General features: G+C 38.1%; 1 protein-coding gene across 1 annotated transcript in view; it reads left to right on the top strand.

The window, feature by feature from the left end:
* The window catches only part of LOC140452609 (uncharacterized), a 156202-nt gene that overhangs the window by 46455 nt on the left and 93295 nt on the right, over positions 1-16452 (top strand). The window lies entirely within an intron of this gene.

Genomic DNA, 16452 nt, shown 5'->3' with positions numbered 1-16452 from the left:
TATTGTAACTTTTAAGAACGCAATAAAGTTCTCTCGCATTTGTAAATTAAATAATTATTTTTTAAAAATTGTCCCTGAAGGGCAGAAACTATCAGTGGCGCAGTCTTAGTGGATTTTTCGTAGAATTCCATTGCGGATATTCGTGAGTTTTAACTCTTTGACGAAAAAAGAACCGGTTTCCGTTTTTCATAAACTTTTCGAACTGTCAGTGATTTTGGGCTCCATCAGGACATCCAGAATTTCCAGGGATATCAGAATAAACAAGCAGAAGTACATAAATGTGGTAAGCTAATAATTTTTATTCATATTCAGACTCCTCTTTGCCTATTAAATCCTTTTGTGAAAATAATAGTCAAGAGTACGTATTATTTACTTATTATTTTTGATAGATAAGAATATAATTAAGAAAGAAAAGTATTAAATAAAAATAAAATGACTTCACCAAGTACTTCAAATGCTACTATTATTGTACCTAAGTTAGATATCGCAAATTTAGCCATTATTCCTCGTTTTGATGGCAATATCAATAAACTTTATAGATTTATAAATGCTACCGAATCAATCTTACAACATTATTTTGATACAACTAATCCTAATAGCTTTCAAAATTGTTTATTATTGAACGGTATATTAAATAAATTAGAAGGAAGAGCTAAAGAAATAATTGCGATTAGCGGCAATACTGATTGGGATGGTATAAAAAATACATTAATTTTAAATTTTGCTGATCAAAGAGACGAAAATTGTCTAAATCAGGATCTAGTTAATCTTAAACAAAAGCCAAACGAAACACCTTATCAATTTCATGAAAAGGTGCTAGATTTATTAAATTCTATTTGTAGCTATATAGATTTACACCATCTTGGTCAGGAACGTACATATAAACGAGATGTCTTTAACAAACAAGCATTGAAAACATTTTTAGCAGGTTTAAGAGAACCTTTAGGACCCATAATTCGTGCAATAAGACCACAATCTATCGAGCAAGCTATACAATTCATTAAAGAAGAAGATAATATTAAATACTATCAAAAAAGTCAAAATTTTAATACTAATAATAATAATAATAGTAACAAATATTCTAGAAAACCAAACTATAACTTTCATTTAAATTCCCAAATAAATTCTCGCAATGATAGACATTTTCAACCTTCACAATCACATCAGTATCAAAGAAACACTCCCCAAAACTATCAGTATAATGTCCAAAATTCTAATAGGCCAACCCAAAATGTTTGGCGACCAAATCCAAATTTTGTTCCCAACAGACCCACTAACATGAGTACATCTACTAGAAATAGTGTTCCCCAGTTCAGAAATAGCTTTTAAAACTCTAACAAGCCAGCTCAGAACGCTTGGCGATCAAATCCCAATTTTACTCCAAACACATCTACTCCTATGAGTACAACTACTAGAAATAGTACTCCCCAATTCAGGAATAATTTCCACAACCCTAGAAATCCAAATCAAAATTTTACATTCGAAGAACTATATAATACTGAATACGAATCGATCAATAATAGTGATTACCAAAATACTCCTCAGACTTCTCATCAACAAACTTATGATATTGTTAACGAACAGTATCATCAAAATTTTCAAGACGGCATCTTTCAAAACCAACCGACTTAATAGAATTAAATTTTTCCACAAATAAAAGAGAACTGCCATATATTCAGATTCATGATCCTCCATTAAAGTTACTGGTAGATACATGTTCCTCTAAATCTTTTTTAAACCCCGAAAAAGCTAACCTTTTCTACAAAAATTATATCTTATGAACCCTTTGTTGTTTCCGCAGTATTTCAAAGTACAAAGAAAGACTTTTGTGCAGAAATCCCCATTTTTTCAGAATTTAATCAGGAAGGTAAGATTAAGTTCCATCTTTTTGATTTTCATAGAAGTTTCGATGGTCTTTTAGGACTAGATAACATAAAATATCTTAATGCTAAGTTAGATTTCGTAAATTCCCAATTAACTACTCCATATTCTAGTATACCTATAACATACTATAAATCTGACCTAAAAATAATCTTTAAACAAAAATTGGACCCCTTATCTTGTAGTGTAGCTAAAATTCCAGTTTCTCAAAAATCAGAATGTATATTTATCCCTGACCAAACTATTCAAAAATGTGAAATCCCTGCATGTCTCTCGCACGCAATAGACGGTTTTGCTCTAGTCGAAATCTATAACCGAACCCAAGATGAAATTTTTATCACCTTAGATGCTCCAATTGATACTGTTCCTTTTGACGAAAATTGTCATGAATTATTCCATGCAGACATAGTGTCTGCAGACGAAATCGAAAAATTTAATATTGAAAATTTAATCCGTACATCTCATATGAACTCTGAAGAAAAACAAAATATTCTAAAAACTTGTAATAAATATTCTAATCTTTTTCATAGCGAGGATAAACCTCGCTATGAAAAAGATTAATTTACAAATAGAGTTAAGCATTTTATAAAAACTAAGGATGAACTACCTATTTATAGTAAATCGTATAGATACCCTTTTGTTCATAAACCAGAAGTAAATAGTCAAATAAACAAAATGTTGGAACAAGGAATTATTAGACCAAGCAACTCACCTTGGTCCTCGCCTATCTGGGTAGTACCCAAAAAAGCAGATGCATCAGGAAAAAAGAAATGGAGAATTGTCGTAGATTATAGGAAACTGAACGAGAAAACAATTCCATACAAATACCCATTACCAAATATTATCGATACACTTGATAAATTAGGCAGATGCAACTATTTTAGTACACTTGATCTAGCTAGTGGTTTTCATCAGATTGAGATGCACCCAGACGATATTCCCAAGACAGCTTTCAATATTGAGAATGGACATTATGAATATGTTCGTATGCCATTTGGACTCAAGAATGCTCCTGCAACTTTTCAGAGAGTTATGGACGATATTCTGCGAGGTCTTCAAGATGACATCTGTCTTGTTTACTTAGACGATATAATTATTTTTTCTACCTCACTACAAGAGCATATTGTAAATTTAGAAAAAGTTTTTAAACGTTTACAAGCTAATAATTTTAAAATACAACTAGATAAGTGTGAATTTCTAAGAAAAGAAGTAGCGTATCTTGGTCATATTGTAACTACAGAAGGTGTAAAACCAAACAAAGATAAGATTAATGCAATTGTCAAATATCCAATTCCTAAAACAGCACGCGAAATAAAAGGATTTTTAGGATTGTTAGGATATTACAGGAGATTTATAAAAGATTTTGCCAGATTAACTAAACCATTAACGAAATGTTTAAAAAAGGATGCTAAGATAGAACACACTCCAGAATTTGTAAAATGTTTCGAAGATTGCAAAAATTTATTAATTAATGAACCTATACTTCAGTATCCAGATTTTGATAAAGATTTTATATTAACTACTGATGCAAGTAATGTAGCAGTAGGAGCCGTATTATCTCAACTGGTAAATGGTCAAGACAAACCAGTAGCTTATGCCTCGAGAACATTAAACTAGTCCGAACAAAACTACAGTGTTATAGAAAAAGAACTTCTTGCGATAGTATGGGCAACTAAATATTTTAGGCCTTATCTATTTGGAAGACAGTTTAAAATTATGATAGACCATAAACCTTTACAGTGGCTTATGTCTCTAAAAGAACCAAATTCACGATTAGTAAGATGGCGTTTAAAATTAGAGGAATTTGATTACATAATCGAATACAAGAAAGGAAGTTGCAATGCAAATGCAGACTCCCTATCTAGAATAGAGATTCATTGTAATGAATTTTTAAAATACATGGAAGAACAAAATAAGACTCCGACAAGGAACGATGATGATAGCGTTTCGATGGCTGTAAATATCGACGATGACATTAACGAAGAAAACATAGAACAAGGAAATGACCAAGATAATGACATTGAAGATAACAATGATGATGGAGAAACTGTACATACTAGTATAGAAGATCCAATACTAGGAATGCTCATTTCTGATAAACATCTCAATGTTTTTGATCACCAAATTGTAATTGATTTTGTTTTACACTCAGCTGCCAAACCAAAAATTGAAAAAATATTTCCCAACAGAAAAAGACTTTATATCCAAATTTCAAAAAATAATATTGTACAAGAAACTATTAATATATTTAAAAATTACATTGACCCAAAATACAAATATGCTGTGTACTTCAAAGAAGACACCTTTATACCAGAAATATTAGAAACGTTAAAAAACACATTTAAAAATTCTGCCTACAAGTTAATAAAATGTAACAGCATCTTAAAAGATTTAGTAGACAAAGATGAACAGCATGAAAAAATAAGGTTACTTCATGAAGGAAAAACCAATCACCGAGGCATTCTAGAAACAGAAACTAGAATTAAACGTACCTACTATTGGCCAGGAATAAAACAAGATGTAACAGATTTTATAAATAATTGTAATATTTGCCAAGTAAATAAATATGCTCGTAATCCGCCAAATCAAAAATTAATGATTACACCCACAGCTACGAAACAGTTTGAAATAATATTTGCAGACACTTTTCAAAATTCAAAGTCAAGGCCAAAAATTTCTTACTATAATAGACACATTTTCTAAATACGGTCAAGCATACCCACTTTCAGCTTTGACAAGTACTGAAATTGTAAGAGCTTTTCTAACCTTTATGACACATCATGGAATTCCTGATCTCGTAACTATGGACCGAGGCACAGAATTAAAAAACTCTGTTGTACAAGAATTCTTCGACATACATAAAGTAAAAACTCATTATGTTACTACAAATAGTACCCAATCTAAAGGATCTATAGAGAGATTTCATTCTACTCTAATAGAACACCTACGAATAATTAGAAGTAAATCAGATGGAAAAATTCATATCTTAAATCAAATGCCTTATGCTATTTTAGGATATAATAACTCAATACATTCCGTAACTCAACAAAAGCCTATAGATATTATAAATGGACACATTAACACTAAAGAAATATTTGATATGAACATAGACCAAAAACTGATTAATAATTATATGCAGAAACATAAAAAATTGACCGAACAAAAAGAAAAATGTATTGAATATCACAATAAGGATCGACACGAACCACTTACATACGAAGAAGACAGGATGATATGATGTGTTTCAGTGATGTTTACAGGAAAAACACTACACTTGTACGAAATAAACTTAACCCTAAATTTATGAAAGATAAAGTTGTTAAAGATACAAAAATTAAAGTTGCTACTCAAAAAAGACTTTTACATAAACAAAACTTAAGACGACCAAAAACTAACCGGAAAAAACTCTTGCAGGTTCCTAATGACAACGATGATAGTCCTGGGCCTTCAACAAGCCGAGACTAAAGACTTAATAAACAAATTTTATTATCGACAGATATTGTAGAGAATTTTAATAATACTATTTCTCTCATAAAGAGTAACCAAAAAGTAATTTTCTCTGGTTTAGAATCTATTCGTTCAAACCTTAATAAATTTATTTTTAATTTTGAAGATTTCCTTATAACTTGAAATATTTTAGATCAATTAAGTATAAGTATAAATATTATAGGAAGAAGACGAAACTCCTGGCTAAAGAATCTACGGGAATGGTATAGCTGTAGCAGCAACGAATTGTTTCGGTCAGCAGTTTCGAAAATACGTATAGCCCTGATGATCGCCAACCTTCGGAACGAAGATGGCACTTGAAGAAGAAGATAAATATTATATTACAGTTGCTAACAGAAATAGAAAACTCTATAACATTTGCGAGACTAGGTATTTTAAATAGTAGTATAGTAAAGATTAATGAACTAAAGTCAATATTAACTCAAATTATGAAATATCATTGAAGAAACGAACTAATTTATCCGAATATCACATCAGACATAAATAAATATGAAATCGTAGGCTTCCACGGTCAGAGTCAGAATTATAGTTTATTCGTCTTCCGGGTTTGGACCGTGTCATTTGTGAGTGACCCAAAAGTGGGTTCATCTCGACGTTTCGCTACAATTGTATGTAGCTTCTTCAGGAGAACAAAAAAAGAAAACAAAAGACAGGAAGATGGGTATTTAGCAACGGTAACTCAGTTACTCAACGCAACCAGAGGCGAATACTAACTACCAAGATGGGCGTTTGGTCACAGTAACTCAACTACTTAATGCAGCCAGAGGTGAAAACCAAATGCCAGGACAGGGATTCACGTCCAACAGCTCAGAACACTAACGCGTCGAGAGGCGGGGAGTGAATCCGACGATTACTCCGCTACCGCTCTATTTATAGTCGCGGTGACCTGTCGTGTCGGGACGTATCGGCACACTCCGTGGCGCGAACGTCAAGAAGCGCGCGCTGGCCAATCATGTGGCTGCATCGTGGTAGCGGGACCGGACGGCGGCTCTAGACTGAGATTCCAGATGGGAGACAAGTAGTATCCTTCCTCTCGATTGATATTATGTGGATTTTTTCGGATCTCTAGAGATTCGCGGATTTTCCTGGAATAAAAGAAGGGGCTCTTAGAAATAATATGGGTTTTTTCGAACAATATGGAATGACCGGTTTCTTGGCAGTGTTCTGCAACTGCAGAATGGGAGAAAAGACCTGATCGAATGCATCTTTGATGCTCTTGAATCCGAGTTTTGACGGAACGACCAGTTTCGCCAATATACACTTGTCCACATGAACAAGGAATAGAATAGACACCACAGGAAGATAGGGGCGATAATGGGTCCTTAGGAGAGGGTAGATATTGTGAGATTTTCTTGGCTGGTCGAAAAGTAGTCCTGATACCTTCTTTGCGAAGAATTTTGCCAATCCTATCAGTGACATTTCGAATATACGGAAGAAAAGCCACAGGAGTATTACCCGAAGATTCTGAATTTGTCGTCCTAGGGTGTAAAGGGGGATGTAGATGTCGGTGTGTAATATTTTGAATTGTGGACTTGGAGTAACCGTTGGCGACAAGGGTTTTTTGCAGATGGCCAAGTTCTTCTCTAAGGTTGTCAGGTTCAGAAATCGAAATGGCCCGATGGATGAGAGAGTTGATCACAGAATTCTTTTGGGCAGGATGGTGGTGTGATGAAGCATGTAGGTAACGATTCGTGTGAGTCTCTTTTCTATAAACAGAGTGACCCAATTGGCCATTGGGCTTGGAGGTACCTTTGTCTGCAGGAAGGATTATTATCTCAGAAAGAGAACGGAGATTTTTGAGAGCTATGAATTCCTCACGAGATATATTGGAAGTAGGGATTTTGGCTGTATCAAGACATTTAGCGACGCCAAAGCGGATACGGTCGGCTGGAATTTTGGGAATTGTGCGGAGTGCCGCTTCCACATTTGAAACTATTTCTTCGGTAGGAATTCTGGAAGGAGTGATAGCAAAATTAAGACCTTTAGATAGAAGACTGCTTTCTGCACTTGTTAATTGGTGAGAAGAAAGATTAACGACGGTGTTAGTAAGAGGTGAATGAGAAGTAGAAGTGGTGGAATGTGATTTTCTCGACGCGTTAGTGTTCTGAGCTGTTGGACGTGAATCCCTGTCCTGGCATTTGGTTTTCACCTCTGGCTGCGTTAAGTAGTTGAGTTACTGTGACCAAACGCCCATCTTGGTAGTTAGTATTCGCCTCTGGTTGCGTTGAGTAACTGAGTTACCGTTGCTAAATACCCATCTTCCTGTCTTTTGTTTTCTTTTTCTTTTTTGTTCTCCTGAAGAAGCTACATACAATTGTAGCGAAACGTCGAGATGAACCCACTTTTGGGTAACTCACAAATGACACGGTCCAAACCCGGAAGACGAATAAACTATAATTCTGACTCTGGCCGTGGAAGCCTACGATTTCATTTGACCAACCTCTACGGGGAGGTTATATTCCGCAAAACCTCAGAGTTCTCCAATCTTCGCTCCAAAGTTTCATCTCTACTTTCTTCGCTCACCTTCCTCTCTAGATGTCGTGATAATAACTTGGTTCCCAATTTTCTTGTTCTAAAACATCACATTTCCTCTTCATCTTCTTCCCGAATTCTACATCGAGCCAGCCTATCTCTACTTCGTGAACGGATTCAACATATTCGAAAAAACCTTAATTTTCAATCCCAAAAACTTTTTAAGCTGCATCTTGAACTCACCAGTATTCTCAGTGTCGATGATTGGTCACTTTTAGACCGCATTTCCTATCATCAAGCCGATAAAATCCTTCTTCTAAGCAACGAAACTCACAAAAAGAAATTCCAATCCCTTGTATCTAAGAAAAAATCACATTCCACCACTTCTACTTCTCATTCACCTCTTACTAACACCGTCGTTAATCTTTCTTCTCACCAATTAACAAGTGCAGAAAGCATTCTTCTATCTAAAGGTCTTAATTTTGCTATCACTCCTTCCAGAATTCCTACCGAAGAAATAGTTTCAAATGTGGAAGCGGCACTCCGCACAATTCCCAAAATTCCAGCCGACCGTATCCGCTTTGACGTGGCTAAATGTCTTGATACAGCCAAAATCCCTACTTCCAATATATCTCGTGAGGAATTCATAGCTCTCAAAAATCTCCGTTCTCTTTCTGAGATAATAATCCTTCCTGCAGACAAAGGTAATGCCACAGTCATCCTGGATACTCCTTCCTACATAGAGAAAGTAAACGACTTACTTAGGGATACATCCTGTTATAATACAATTTCTCGAGACCCCACTCCTAGAGTCGAACGCGAAATTTCCCATGCCATCAAACAATCCGATCTTTCCGATGATGTTAAGAAGTCCATAGTTCCGAAAAACTCCATCTGCCCCAGAATTTACGGTCTTCCCAAAATCCATAAAGACAACGTACCTCTTCGTCCCATTGTGACTACGATTAACTCTCCTACCTACAAACTCGCAAAGTACTTGTCGAATCAGTTTAAGACCTATACTGGTCGTACCTCTTCTTATGTCCGAAATTCCACACATTTCATCACCTTAATCTCCTCCCTCACGGTCGATCCCCAAGACATTCTCGTCAGTTTCGATGTATCATCCCTATTTACCAATATCCCCATACTTGACTCTCTAGTTGTTCTGCGAGATCACTTGACCAATGATAACAAGTCTTTGGTTTTGGCAGATCTTGCGGAAAAAATGCCTCCTTTCAACATATTTTTCTTTTAGAGGCAATTTCTACAAACAAATATCTGGAACACCAATGGGTTCTCCCCTTTCCCCTGTCATTGCTGACATTTTCATGGAAGCCTTTGAGTCTTTAGCCCTAGAATCTTACCCCTTAAAACCAAAAGTCTGGTTCCGCTACGTTGATGATACATTTATCATCTCGCCCCATGGTCAACATACCCTTGCTCCCTTCCTAGATCATCTTAACTCACAACATCCGAGTATAAAATTCACAATGGAAGTAGAAAATAATCGGTCCCTTCCCTTTCTCGATGTATTAGTCACCTCCAAGCCCAATGGCCAATTGGGTCACTCTGTTTATAGAAAAAAGACTCACACGAATCGTTACCTACATGCTTCATCACACCACCATCCTGCCCAAAAGAATTCTGTGATCAACTCTCTCATCCATCGGGCCATTTCGATTTCTGAACCTGACAACCTTAGAGAAGAACTTGGCCATCTGCAAAAAACCCTTGTCGCCAACGGTTACTCCAAGTCCACAATTCAAAATATTACACACCGACATCTACATCCCCCTTTACACCCTAGGACGATAAATTCAGAATCTTCGGGTAATACTCCTGTGGCTTTTCTTCCGTATATTCGAAGTGTCACTGATAGGATTGGCAAAATTCTTCGCAAGGAAGGTATCAGGACTACTTTTCGACCAGCCAAGAAAATCTCATCATATCTACCCTCTCCTAAGGACCCATTACCGCCCCTATCTTCCTGTGGTGTCTATTCTATTCCTTGTTCATGTGGACAAGTGTATATTGGCGAAACTGGTCGTTCCGTCAAAACTCGGATTCAAGAGCATCAAAGATGCATTCGATCAGGTCTTTTCTCCCATTCTGCAGTTGCAGAACACTGCCAAGAAACCGGTCATTCCATATTGTTCGAAAAAACCCATATTATTTCTAAGAGCCCCTTCTTTTATTCCAGGAAAATCCGCGAATCTCTAGAGATCCGAAAAAATCCACATAATATCAATCGAGAGGAAGGATACTACTTGTCTCCCATCTGGAATCTCAGTCTAGAGCCGCCGTCCGGTCCCGCTACCACGATGCAGCCACATGATTGGCCAGCGCGCGCTTCTTGACGTTCGCGCCACGGAGTGTGCCGATACGTCCCGACACGACAGGTCACCGCGACTATAAATAGAGCGGTAGCGGAGTAATCGTCGGATTCACTCCCCGCCTCTCGACGCGTTAGTGTTCTGAGCTGTTGGACGTGAATCCCTGTCCTGGCATTTGGTTTTCACCTCTGGCTGCATTAAGTAGTTGAGTTACTGTGACCAAACGCCCATCTTGGTAGTTAGTATTCGCCTCTGGTTGCGTTGAGTAACTGAGTTACCGTTGCTAAATACCCATCTTCCTGTCTTTTGTTTTCTTTTTTTGTTCTCCTGAAGAAGCTACATACAATTGTAGCGAAACGTCGAGATGAACCCACTTTTGGGTCACTCACAAATGACACGGTCCAAACCCGGAAGACGAATAAACTATAATAAATAAATATTATAATATCTTAGAAACAGAAGCGTACTACTCCAACTTGACAATTGTTTTCATTGTCCATGTTCCAATAGCTTATCCCGACGAATACTTCTACTATCATTTATACTCGATTCCTACTGTAAATCGAACTACCACCCCCTAACACCTATCTGATAATGAATGAAAATTTTTACCAATACACATCTGTACCATGCTCCAATCTGAAGCCAAAATTCTTCTGTCCCGAGAATCATCTCAAAAGTAAAAATGAAGAAGACTGTCTATTCCAACTCCTTAAACTTAAATCTAATCCTACGAGATGCCAAAGAATAGAAGTTCAGATTTCAAAAAATATGATCCAACAAGTAGATGAGTCCCACTACATCGCTGTTTTGGTAACCAAAACCAAAATCCACATGAACTGTACCAACACAGATCTTCAATTAATTTCTGGAAATTGTCTCATCACAGTTCCCTTCCAATGCCGGTTTAGCACAGAAGACCAAACATTTAGCAATAATCGCCTCATTTCTGAAAGTCAGCCACTATTACTTCCGAATATAGTTATTCCTCATCCTCATCAAGAAGAGATTCCCAATGTTCATATCGAAGATATCCAACTGGACCAGATTCATTTAGTTAAGAAGAAACAAGAAGAAATTAAAACATTGATACTTAAAAACTCAGAAGCTACTAGTCCTTTTAACTTTTGGAACCTATCAATAATATTTTTGATTATAATAATTTTTGCATATTTTGGTATTAAATGTATAAGAAGAACGAATTCGCAAAGAAAAGATGATAGTCCCATGGAGAGTGTTCACATCCAAGATGATCCTAAAGAAAACCTACCACAAGCCCAACCTAGGTCATTTTTCAATTCCATGAAAAATTCCAGAAACTAAGGGTGGAGGAGTTATAGTCGTTGACCCCATAAGCCAATACCCTAAATTCGATGCGTCAGCACCTGAACTATGATCGACCTGAATATAAAAGTGCAACTTGCGAATTATTATTTTATTTTCCAACGTGTAATGTTGTAACGATGCTCTGATCGTTTAACAGTTCGAACCGTGGGAGTGTCAATATTTGCGCATCCACTTCTACAACGTGAAGGCGAAGTGGGAATCAGAACGGCTATTTAAGGCGTGTGAATAGCGGAATTAGACAGTCTTGTAGCTAGCGCTCTAGGCTCCCTGACTCGCCGGTGTAGTGAACCAGCGAGCCATTCTGGACAGAGATAGTTCCGTATTGAGGATCATACTCTGTCCCTAACCAAGCGGAACCCATCGGTATTGCGTATTGAGCATTACCGTGGATCTGCACAGAACCAACCGGGACAGAGATTTCCGTATTGAGGATCATACTCTGTCCTTAGCCAAGCGGAACCCGTCGGCATTGTGTATTGAACATTGCCGTGGGTCTGCACAGCTAAATATTTTGTTTGCGAGCATATTCGGAGCTTTCGCTGAATTGAAGCGAAAGCGAGTATATTAGTAGTACTAATTAATTTCTTTTCTTTTATAGACGTTTGCCGGGGAATTCATTCATCGCGGGACCCAGACGGAAACGTAGAATTCATTTTATTTTTGTTTTATAAGTATACAACGTAGAATTCCTTTTTTTTAGTTTTTATTTATTGTATATATATACTTAATAGATTTATTTTTATTTCAAACCTGTGTTTTACTGAGTCTGTCGCCCCGAAAGAGCTACCCATCACAAACTGACGCCCGAGCAAAAATTAATAACATGCCGACAAATAAAGACACAGACTCAGTAACAGGTAAGTCGTGGATAAACCGACTTTGCAAAGAGGAATTGCAGAGCGAGGCCGAAAAATACGGCTTAGATCCCAAGGGAGCCGTCGACGAATTGAGAGAACGACTCAGAACCTATTTTAAAAATCGTGAGGAAGCTACAGGAACAATCCCAAAAGAAAAAACTTCCAAGGGAACAGAATCCGACACACTGGCCCAGGAAATTTCGGGCATCCGAAGACAATTACAGGAATTAGCAATAACGAAACAAATGGGGCAACCAGAATTGCTAAATCAAGTACGAAAGTGGAACACACACTTCGACAAGAAACATTCGGATGCAATAGAATTCTTAGAGAGGATAGACGAATTAAGCTTGGCCTACGAGATCGATAAACAAGATCTACTAAGAGCATTACCAGAATTATTAGGAGACCACGCCTTGTTATGGTACAGAAACAATAACAAAAATTGGAAGTCATGGACAGATTTCAGCGAAGATTTTAAAAAAGCTTTCTATCCCAGGGGATATTTGCTACAACTAGAAGAGGAAATCCGAAACAGAAAACAGAGACAGAACGAACCAGTAGATAGATATATCACGGAGATTCAGACATTAATCAGACGAGAAGGATCTTTTTCTAAAAACACAGGAACTACTAAAAATTACGTCGGGGATAGAATAGCTCAGATATACAAGGACTCTCTAGATAGCTACAGCGGGAGAACAAGACTAGCAAATGGAGCGTCAATTGAGCTTAATCAGAAGTTGACAATTGAATGCGAGATCGATAAGTTACAAACCCGACAAACATTCATAGTAATGCCAGGGTTGACGGAAGATGCATTAATAGGAGTGGAATTCCTCAGGAACCATTCTATCGAACTTAAATTCGATAAACATACGACCAATACATACAACATCAAGAAGAGACTTGTAACACTTTAAAAGACTCCACTCAAAATACGGAGTTAGAAAGGTTCCTAAGAAAAGAACTAAGGGAGTTTGAGAACATAACAGGACCCACCAACTTAATAAGACACGAAATAAAATTGAAGAAAAAGTGCGATCCAGTCAAGCAGCCTTACAGGCGGCACAATCCCTCAATGCTACAGATCATCAACCAAGAAGTGGACAAGATGTTAAAAGAAGGAACCATCGAACCCTCCACAAGTGGTTGGAGTTCACGGATTGTACTAGTTAGGAAAAAGGATAACTCGTACAGATTTTGCATTGACTTTAGAAAAGTCAACGAACTATCAGATAAGGACGCATATCCGTCACCCAGAATATCGGAAATTCTGGATAGACTTAAGGAAGCAAATTTTATATCGACCCTCGATTTGAAACAGGGATATTTTCAAATACCCCTAGAAGAAACAAGCCGCCCAGTGACAGCATTCAGCGTACCCGGAAAAGGCCATTTTCAGTTCAAAACCACCCCATTTGGACTGCATTCCGCAGGAGCCACTTTCCAACGCCTACTGGATAAGGTAATACCTCCCGATATGGAATTCGCGTTTGCCTACTTGGATGATATCGTAGTAATATCTAAAACGCTCCAAGAGCATTTAAATCACCTACATGAAGTTTTCCAAAGACTGAAAGAAGCCAGATTACAGCTGAACTTCGAGAAATGCACGTTTTGCCAGTCAGAACTCAGATACTTAGGACATGTGGTTGGAGCAGAAGGAATAAAAACTGACCCGGAGAAAACCAACGCTATAACCGGACTTACAGCACCGAGAAACGTGCGTCAACTCCGCCGGTTCCTAGGAATAACATCATGGTACCGCCGATTCATAGAGAACTATTCGACAATAGCAGGACCGCTAAACATGCTTCTGAAGAAGAAGATAAGATGGAAATGGACCGATAAGCAGGAAAACGCGTTTGAAGAGCTAAAATCAAAACTTACATCGGCCCCAGTATTAGCATGCCCCGATTTTTCGAAAACATTTTACCTGCAAACAGATGCGTCGAACTGTGGACTTGGAGTTGCACTAACACAGAAATACGACGGCCAGGATAAAGTAATTGCATATGCTAGTCGAACCCTCACACCAGCCGAGACAAAATATTCCACAACGGAAAAAGAATGTCTATCCATCGTGTACGGGATAAAGCAAATGAGGCCGTATATAGAAGGATACAATTTTAAGGTCATATCAGACCATCAGTCCCTCAAATGGCTGAAGAACCTTAAAAACCCGTCAGGTCGGTTAGCCAGGTGGAGTTTAGAACTGCAACAGTACGATTTCGAGGTAATGTATAGAAAGGGAGTCCTCAACAAGGTAGCAGATGCTTTGTCACGACAACCACAAGAAAACCAGAGCGAAGAACCAGAGTCGGAATTATTAGCATCAGAACTGGAATCATGCAGTTGGTACGATAATTTATATAGGAATGTACTTCAGAACCCAGACGATTTCCCGGATTTACAAATATCAAACGGGAAATTATATAAACACGTTTGGAGCAGCCGTAATTTAGCCGACCCAGAGTTTATTAACCAATGGAAATTATGCGTACCAAGATATAAAAGGAAAGATATTTTGGAGGAAAATCATGACTCGACCACAGCAGGCCACTTAGGAATTGCAAAAACAATTTGCCAAATAGCGCAAAAGTACTATTGACCTAAGATGTTTAAACAAATTGCAGACTACGTTAAAGCCTGTACGAAGTGCCTCCAATATAAACCGTCTCAAATGCAACCAGCCGGGAAAATGCAACCGTCCACTGTAGAAAAGCCTTGGCATACTGTCTCAGTTGATTTAATGGGACCATTCCCAAGATCTGCAAAAGGAAACATTTTTTTAATAGTCGTGCAAGACCGGTTTACCAAATGGGTCGTCGCCCAGCCAATAAGAGCAGCATCTACGAACTCAATCATCGACACTCTACGATCTAAAGTAGTCATGCAATTCGGTATCCCGAAGAAAATCATCTCGGACAACGGCGCGCAATTTACAAGCGGAAATTTTAAGGCGTTCCTAAAGTCCTATAACATAAATCACATTCTAACACCGCCGTACTCACCTCAATGCAATCCAGTAGAACGAATGAACAAAGTACTGAAAACGATGATAGCTACTTACGTGGAGGATAACCATAAAGACTGGGACAAATTCATACCAGAATTCTGCTACGCCATAAATTCGGCAAGACACGATTCAACAGGATTTTCACCAGCGCTTCTTAATTTCGGAAGGGAATTAGACACAACAGAGGCGACAAATGGACAAGATATACAGGGGTATGCAGAAAACTTAAACAAGTTAGAAGCGTTAAGAGAACTAGCGAAAGTGCACATGGAACACGCTTTCGAGAACCAGAAGAAACATTACGATCTAAGACGAAGAGACTGGCAGCCACATCCAGGAGATCGAGTCATGAAAAAGGAACACCATCTATCATCGGCTAGTGCAGCTTTCACCAGCAAACTAGCGCCGAAGTACTCAGGACCATACATAGTAACGTCAGTGATATCACCAGTAATAGTAAAACTGAAATTGGCCGATAGTAGTAGCCGCAAGCAGATGACGGCGCATGTAAAAGATTTAAAACCGTGGGGAGGAAGATTGTGATAAAGATACCGAGAGGGATAGATGACATCACAAGGCTGTAGACACCATATACACAAAAAAAAGGTATGTTACTTTTTTTTTCTCAAAGAGAAGGGGGTGTAACGATGCTCTGATCGTTTAACAGTTCGAACCGTGGGAGTGTCAATATTTGCGCATCCACTTCTACAACGTGAAGGCGAAGTGGAAATCAGAACGGCTATTTAAGGCGTGTGAATAGCGGAATTAGACAGTCTTGTAGCTAGCGCTCCAGGCTCCCTGACTCGCCGGTGTAGTGAACCAGCGAGCCATTCTGGACAGAGATAGTTCCGTATTGAGGATCATACTCTGTCCCTAACCAAGCGGAACCCATCGGTATTGCGTATTGAGCATTACCGTGGATCTGCACAGAACCAACCGGGACAGAGATTTCCGTATTGAGGATCATACTCTGTCCTTAGCCAAGCGGAACCCGTCGGCATTGTGTATTGAACATTGCCGTGGGTCTGCA

Source organism: Diabrotica undecimpunctata, chromosome 11 (assembly GCF_040954645.1).
Source record: "Diabrotica undecimpunctata isolate CICGRU chromosome 11, icDiaUnde3, whole genome shotgun sequence".
In the NCBI taxonomy this organism is placed as follows: Eukaryota; Metazoa; Arthropoda; class Insecta; order Coleoptera; family Chrysomelidae; genus Diabrotica; species Diabrotica undecimpunctata.
This window is presented reverse-complemented; position numbering and strand designations above follow the sequence as displayed.